Below are 9,069 nucleotides of genomic sequence, written 5' to 3'. Positions count from 1 at the left end.
TGTCCACTTAACCGAAAGTAAATAAACACACACACACACACACACACACACACCCTTGGCTATTTACTTGGGAGTACATATTTAGTTGCATAAAAGGAGTAATAAGTGCGGATTTTATGATGCGACGGGACACAGACTCTAACACACTCATACGGGATAGAATCCTTGAGCTCTCGTCCTTCTGCCCTTTGGCATTATACACACACATATATAGAAAGACGATTCCTTTGACGAGTGAGAAGGACTCCCTGCATGTGCGTGTGTATGGTATGGGGGTGTCAGAGTGACAATAAGCCACTTAAGGCAGCGCGCACTTCATTAGTTTTCTTTATTGATATTTTCACAGCAAGCCAAACAGTTATGAGTAGTTGTCGTTGCCTCCGAGCTGAGCTGCTGCGGGCCAGCGATTTAAGCGTTCGACTTGTTCGCCGTCTGATTTTGATGATTGACATAAAAATATTGCACAAGTTGTTGCTTTAATTTAATGCCTGCTACATTTAGTTTGGGGTTCAACGCTCTATGGCAAAGTAATGTACCCTTAATGCGGGTAAATAGGTCTTTTTTTGGAATTAATCGGTGGCCATAAACTCAAGCAGCTCAATGATCGTTTCCAAGGATTATAAATGACTTTTAATGCGTCGAAAGTTCAGAAGTCAAAGTTTCTTGGGATGCACTGGAAGTTATTTTGAAATGGGATTCACTGGAAGTTATTGGGAAACGAAATTGAAATTTAGAGAAATATTTATTTTCCAAAGATTTTATTATTGGCTTTCAAAGTAAATCGCAATATTTAAATCGCAAGCTATCTTTTGTAATCTAAAATGGAACCACTTTTATTCAATCCAAATCAAGTTCTTGTAAAGTTATTGCCTTTAATAAATATATATAGTTTTATTTAAAATATGAACTATGTTTTTCACTTGATTATTTTGCACTCTGCATGCAAATGATACCAATTTACGATTACAGATTACACTGCACTCCATTTAAATACTTTTTCGCTGCACCACACTGCGTATGTGTAATAAACTGAGGGTTGCTCTTAAACTCGAAATTTAAGGTTTTTCTGTGGGGGCATTGGGAGGAAGAAGCCTTTTGGGACTCTGGGGTTCTTTCGGTCTACCAAGCAGCGCAAAATCTTGGCAATTAGGCAGTGACAGCGAAACAAAAGCCCGTCAGAGGATTGCCGCCCCTCCACCGAGCAGAGAAAGACAAAATTATTGTCACTTGGCACCTCGCAAGGACAACAAAAACGAGTGAGATCCTGGCTCTGGGAGGGAAGTGGGAGTTTTGCAAGCGCTTTGCCCTATGAAAAATTGCTGTCATTTGCACAGCATAAAAATAGGAATATGCGCCGGCAAGGATGCGGGCAAAGGAAGGGGGGACCAACATGCACAGCCAGAGACTGCTAACCATAAGTTAACGGAAATCCACAGAACCACATGGCCACATGCTCATCCTTACAACCATATCCACATGCAGGCGACATGGACGAGGGCTGCAAAGCACTTGTGAAAAATAACTTTGCACATCGTTGAATTTGGTGTGCAATTTTCTCCGAGCTGCTCTGCTCTGCTCGTTGTCGGTCTTCCTTTTACTTTTAATTTTGTTTGTAAAGAAAACTCATTTTCATCATTTTGAAGTTGCAACCGCGCTCGCTTGTGCTTTTGTGCGATGGGAGAGGAGCGGAAAAAGTGCGCTTCATGTAATTATTTTGATCATTTGCATTTGAGCAGGAGAATCCGCAAAACAGACATTGGAGGGGCAGACCGACAACTTTGTTTGTGGCGTGGCAAAGGCTGCTCTTTAAGGATTTAAATGTGACCCGCCCCAAGTCAGACTTTCTGCTCCCACCTCCCAAATCCAACTCCTTCATCATCACCATCATCATCATCAACGGCGGTGGAGGCATCGTCATCATGGCTGTGGCAATTTATGAGCTTGTCTGCACCTTTTGCAGCTTGCACGTGTGAAAATTGTTTTGCCCGAGTTGGTTTTTGGCTTGCCATGGAAACGCAGAACCCACCCACTAACAATCCCATGTTACAGAGCACACACAGTAAGAAAATTAACTTATAATAAATATTCTGTAGTATATATATGAGAGGTATAAGAGAATTAAGTATTTATTAAAAAGTCACGAGAAATATCCCTTAATTTTGACTCTTGCAACAATTATATTTATATTTCACAACCTTTAACATGTATAAATAAAGTGTCAACTGTTTTTCTTCTAGACTACGTATTTGATTTATGTCAAACCAACAAAGAATACAAATTCTATATTCATCTTCAGGCGATGGATACTTTCTCCAAGTGCAGAGCAAGTGCTAAAAAAAAGAACTCTTCTACCTGCCCTTTGTCTGCCTCAACATTTATTACTGTCGCATATTGTGTCATAATTCCAGCGTACAAATCTGCACGAATGCACAATTTAATTTTTATGAAATTCTCTCCTGCCGTGCTGTGGCTCCGGCTTCATGCATAAACATTCTCTCTGATTTGTGATGTTTACCCAGGGCGGTTTGGTCCAGCTTCCAGCTTCCAGCTTCCAGCTGGACCAGCTTCAGATCCTGCGAACTGACGCGTGTCCTCAACTCAACTCAAGCTTAAGCGGTAAAAACCTGCCAATTTTATGAAATATTCGCTGCCATTTCGCTTTTGGTTTCGGATCCATTTCAATGCTAATTTGTTATATTTTGTGGCAGTTTTTTTTGTTTGTTCGTAGGCGTAAATAAATGAATTTCATTGCATACATTTGAGCACTTTCTGGCCGCTTTTGTTGCGCAGCAGCAATTTATTCATTCTGAAAGTTGGAAGCTGTGAAGCGAAGCGGTGTGCCTTAAACTCGTATAATTGAAATATGGCCAGAGGTGTCGCCTCACTGAATGAGTAATACTTGCCAGAGAGCCATGGCAATAAGTGGATATATTTCCAGTTTGACTGAGTGGCTCTTGAAAATATTGTTCAAGTCCTGAAATGGATGTGATTATCACCCACTCACACCAAACACACATTCATTCAATCCCTCTCTCAAAACAGAAGCCGAAAAGCGAAAAACACATGGGCTGCTCATATCAAAGTTATGCAAATTATTCTCCACACAAAGTTCTTTGAAATAAATTGGATTAAGCCCGGGTTGCTGTTGGTTAGTAGGAGCTAGTGATGTAGCTTTAGAGAAAGAACATATCGGTTAAAGTCTAGATAGCCGGTATATTAAATTAGATAAGGTAATCAAAGTGTTGTATTTCGAAATTTATTGTTCAAGGATATTCAATATCGAAGTTATCGAATTATTGCTTGTCCAAGGTAGAATTATTTAAATAAAACAATTCCCTGGCCTTCAAATATTTTACTATAGTAACAAATAATAAATAGTCTACCATCCCTAATCCCTGCTTACTATTTTCGGCATATCATTTAGTTCTGGGGTCCACGAGGGCTGCTGCTTTCATCAGTTCCCAGGGCCTGACACGCGCTTACAAAAAAGCCGGATGCCCTTTGTTTTTTAGGCTCAAAAACTTTGCTAATTACTGTGAAAATTTTCACAGCGTTAAACTTTTTTTATTTTGTTTCTTTGGAGGGATTTCACCTAGCCACCGGCCTCAAGCCATTACCTAGCTGTGCGAGAATGTGCCTGGGATCAATCCAAGGTGTTGACTTTTTTAATTGTATGTGCAGAGGGGGATCACAGGACATGAAAATGGGCAGGGACGAAGTGACAAGGACAATGGGCTGAGCTGAGCGGCTTTAATTTGCCCACGGTTTGTGCAGTTAATGAGAAGGCTCCTCCCTTTGTCTTTCCTGCATGCAATTAACGCATTTCATAAATTACAAAAATTCATTTTGAGTATCGCCGCGGATTGCTTTCTTTTGTCCCCCCAGTAGCAGAGCAGCCTTGATATGTCCGGACTCTGGAGTATATGTGTGAAAACTTAACATTTTTAATTGGCCATCCATCCACGTGGGAACCGTACAGGACCCGGACTTCATTGTCGGCATTGAACAGCTCTGTCTGCATAATTAAACTTGTAAAACTTTATGCCCAGCACCAGAAAAACATGGTAAATGCCTTAAAGAGCTCATTTATAAGTGTATATAAAGCGAGAAAAACTTAAATTTTCTCTTTACTTTATATATTTAAAGACGTTTTAGGATATTTTTATAGAAATACGTAAATAATATAATAGGAAAAATATATCAAACAATTTATCAGTCTTTAAAAATTAAGAAAAATTAATTTTCATACCCATTTTTGGTTATTATGCTTTCAGTCAGAAGCTTGAAACGCAGAAAAGGAGTCTTTTCCGACTCTATAAATCGTATATATTCTTGATCAGCATCAACAGGCGAATCTTTCTAGGCATCTGAAAGAAAATAAATTTTTAAAAATTTTTCTACATTTTATGAGCCGTATTTTGACCTAATTGACATTTTGAAAAATTGACAAAATTTTATATACTTTAAAAGTTTAGTTTAGGAATGCAAATTTATTAAGCTATTTAAAACTAGTACAGAACAGCTCCCCGAATCGAAATTAATGCATTTTTGGCTTAGTTATGAGTATTTTAATCTGTGGGTTATAGAAAAATCGTCATTTAAAGATCGACCTATATTTATACCTTTGCAGGGTATTCTACTTTCAGTCAGAAGCTTGAAACGCAGTGAAGGAGGCACCTCCGACCCTATAAACCGTATATTTTCTTGATCAGCGTTAACAGGCGAATCTTTCTAGCCATCTAGTAAAGAAAATTTTTTTTTATTAATTTTTGGTTAAAATTTTATAACAGATTTTTGCATTGTTGACAATTGAAAAATTGACAAAAATGTAATTATGTTAAAAATTTAATTAAGATACGCAGATTTGTTAAGCTATTAAAAACTAGCACAGAAAAGCTTTCCGAATCGAAATTAATGCATTTTTTGCTTAGTTTTGAGATTGTTTTATGGAAAAATCGTCATATAAATATCGACCTATAGAATTCGAATATTTATACCTTTTTAGGGTATTTTACGTACAGTCAGACCCCTGAAACGCAGTGAAGGAATCATTTTCGACCCTATAAATCATATATATTCTTAATCAGCATCAACAGGCGAATCTTTCTAGGCATCTAGAAGAGCAACAAAAATTTTGAAATTTTTTTTCCAAATTTTATACCGAGTTTTTGCATTGAAATTTTGACAAAAATTAAAGTTTCTTTAAAATGTAGTTTAGGTATGCAGATTTATTAACCTAATAAAAACTAGCATTAAACAGCATTCCGAATCAAAATTAATACTTATTTGGCGTAGTTATGAGTTTTTTAAGCTGTGGGTTATAGAAAAATCATCATACAAATATATAGATAAATATCAATCTTTAGAATACGGATATTTATACCCTTGGAAGGTATTATGCTTTCAAGTCATTCTTGTTTAGAAATATCTTGATTTTCTTGTAGTAAAAATCCCAGTTCTTCCCGTCAAGGATTAACATTGTAAAGTAAAGTTTAAAACATATCAATTGTGCCCGGTCAGCAGGCACACACACACCACACACACACACGCGCACCAAGAGGGCGTGGACCCCGCCTCTATATTAGCCGTCTTGGAGCTACCAAAGTTTTTCGCTTGCCAGAGCAGTTTCCATCATCAAAGGATAAGCATCCCAGTGGGGGCGGGAAATTGGGAAGTGGGAGCTCGTCGGTAGATGGGGGGCGTGGCCAGTACGGCGCTTGCATTCAAAAGCGCACAAATCGCATTTTCTTGAGAGAAAATGTTGCTTCATTTGTGCAGCGCGCGGCGGTTTGTATAGAAAAATGTATGAAAGGATTTCTCTTTCAGTACGATTCGCCGCTTCAACTGTGGATCTATGTGGATACGCCTTGCGTAGGTAGGAGCTGGAGGTAAAGGATGCGGAGCAGTCAAGAAGCAGTCGGAGCAGCTAGTCGAGGAAGGGCAGGAGCAGGAATTCGCAAATTGCATGTGCAAAATTAAATAAAAGCGCAAAGCCATAAATGCAATTTAGCCGCAACTGCAGTGGCATTGATAAAATAGATATCAATTGATTTTAAGCTATTATTTAGATGGCACGCTGATTCAGCAGTTGAAAGGGATGCCTCGAAGGATTTAAGATGAGCTTTAAGGAAGGATGTGTTTAATATTGTACGAGTGCTTTTAAATTATAAATGTAAAAATTAAATCGGAAAATAAGGGAAAAATATCGTCAGTAGAAAGAAATAATCGATATTTTAATAATTAAATTTATTTAAAGAAATACTTATATTACAAAATCACTTAATCTATAGTAGTATGTATCTCCCAATATCAAAATAATATAAATCTGATGATAATTTCAGCCTTAATCGATAAAAATGGATTATTGGATTAATTTTCCCGCCGATTTAATGTCCACCGTTAATATAACTCATTTGGAATCTGCGCAACGCCGCGGAAAAAAAAGCACAAACAATTTATAGCCAGAAATCCGAGGAAAACAATTAAATAAAATTACCTCCAGCAAGAAGAAGTATTAAAAATCCATTAACATTGCATTGCCATTAGGCACAAATTGTATGAGGGTCGGAATAAAAGTTAAGTAAGTTATTTTTATTTGCCGTTCCGTTCGGTTTCGTTTCGTTTCTTCGTTGGCAATAAAAGATAGAAACTTATTTTATGGCGCTATTTATTTTGCCTGATTACAGTTTTTACGAGGCGATGGCGGCGACAAAGCGACCCACACAAAGCAAACCGAAACTGCTGCATACCTTTTGGCGCAGCAGCCCGAAAACCTAACTCAATATTCAAAAGCCAAGACCAGGCAACAAAAAGATGGAGATACCAAAAAAAAGGGGGGAAACGGAGGGGAAAAGCCAAAAGGCAGCGCAGTCAGAGCAATAAAAATGCATTTTTATGAGCAAAACTACCAACAAGCATAAATCTCTATCGAAAGCTGCTTTGCATTGCCATCGTGTGGAGGAGCGGCGCATTCCACCTGACTTTTCCGCAATGGAAATTGAGGATTGCGGGATTGGGGGCTTGCGGGGTGCATACATATGTAGCACTAGATATAGCCGTAAGATAATGCGGCGACTTCACTAAGACTACTGCGACAGAGAGTGCCCGGCAAACACAGTCGGAGAACAATAACAAATGCATGGGGAAAACAAATTACAATTCGTTCGCTCGTTTCATTCCTTTGGCAAAGGCAGAGCAGAGAGCCAGAGGAGCCGAGAAAATAATCCCATTTGTAAAAATTGATTGCACTTTATCGATAAAAAACGTTGCAGTAGCAGCAGCAACACGGCTAGCCGAAGCAACCAAGGAGAGAAAGATGAAACACGTTGGTTAAGTGGAACACTGGCGACCAGTAGACGTTGACCACACTAAAAGAAAATTGTAGCAAATTATAACTAGGTGTTAGGTAATTTGATGAAGAAAATATAAAGTTTTCCATGATTTTATAAAAAATTATTGTGCCTGACTAGCTTAAATAGTTACAAAGATAGTTAATAAATATTTTCATGGTTATATTAATCAGTTGATAACTTATGCGACCAAAATCAATCAATTTTCTTTGTCTGCATTGCACTGGAAAGGAGTAGAAAGGACATCCGAGATGGTTCATCTATAGGCCAGGCCATGGGTACATGTGTAAAGCACAGATCATTAGTGTGCTCTGACAGACTCGTGTGGCCCGACATTAGGACGTGATTAATGGACAGATGACGACAGTAACTCCAGACTGGACAATCAGCTCCAGTCTCGGTCAATTACCCAGACGGTGTTTTGGCTCTGCATTTTCCTCTATTTAATAGTTCCTTTTTTTACTCTATATAGAAATATTTCTGGCTTGCAAATTGGTCGCAGGTTTCGCTTGAGTTGCGGTTTTTTTGTGGACTGACTTTATTGAGGATCTGAAACTGGCGAAAGCCGGTAACTTTTTGCTTATACCTTAGACGAAAAATGGCTCTAAACGGGGGAGTGGCTGGCATTCAATGAAATTGTGGCAAAAGTTTTCTCCTCTTTTTTTCGGCTTGGCTTGGCTTTTTGTGTTTTTTATTTTTCATTTTTTATTTTTAGTTTGCCAGAGGGCTGCAAATGTTGCCAAGCCAATGGCGCTGCACTTGCGGCCGGAAATCTAAATTTACAGCATTACAACTTCCGGTAAGCTGCTTATTGGCATAGAAACTCCGACGCCCGACGCTGGTCGTCCAACTGCGAATATATATTTCTATATATATATATATAAATCCGACAATAAAGTGATTTATAAATAAACGGTTGCCTTGCCATGTAAGTTTGCCCGGCCAACAACCGATGACTGCTCCATTTTTGATATTTTTCAATTGCCTGGCAATTGTTGCAGTTATCGGGAATTGGCAGAACATTATTAGCTATTTGTGTGCAATTACACCTGAGTGGCGGCCATTTTTGCGGTAGTTTCAAGTGGCCAACAAATCAGTTAACAAAAATATTACTACAATCTCAGATGAGTTGAGTTGAGTCAAGTGTTGTTTGAGTGCCATAGCGAAATGAGTTATTATTGTTATGGCCTGACAAAAGGCTCTCGATTTGTCATAGATTAAATATTTGGTTTTTATATTGATATGATATGATATATAATTAATAAGATAGGATAATTTTGTAGTGTAGATCTTGCTGCATTAACATGTTATGCAATTCCTTAACCTCCATTTATTTTACAATAATTAAATTCCTACAATGCCTCCATTCCAGTTTGAAGTTAGTAATAAAGAGTTACTCCGTTCTGGCATGGCATAATTCTATGGCATTGTCAATCAAGTTGAATGGAAAACCTTAGCGAAACATTTCTGGGAATTAGTTGACTGTTGCAGCTGCCTGATTGTGAATGGTGAGCAGGGTGATATTGGGTGGTGAAGTGCTGAGCTGGAGTTCTGCTCAGTTACCTGCAGTTTAGCCGAAAGGCGAAACTTTCGCCTGACTTTTGCACTTTGTTTCGGCCAAGTTAACTTGGTCGTCGGCTGATGCTGGGAGTTGCCTGTTTAGTTGGACCTCCCCGTTCCGGCATAGGCGGCTGTCAATCATTTCCATCAAATAGCTGGG

Source organism: Drosophila serrata, unplaced genomic scaffold (assembly GCF_035046125.1).
Source record: "Drosophila serrata isolate PLE 108 unplaced genomic scaffold, ASM3504612v1 contig_116, whole genome shotgun sequence".
NCBI lineage: Eukaryota > Metazoa > Arthropoda > Insecta > Diptera > Drosophilidae > Drosophila > Drosophila serrata.
Note: the sequence above shows the minus strand (reverse complement) of the source record.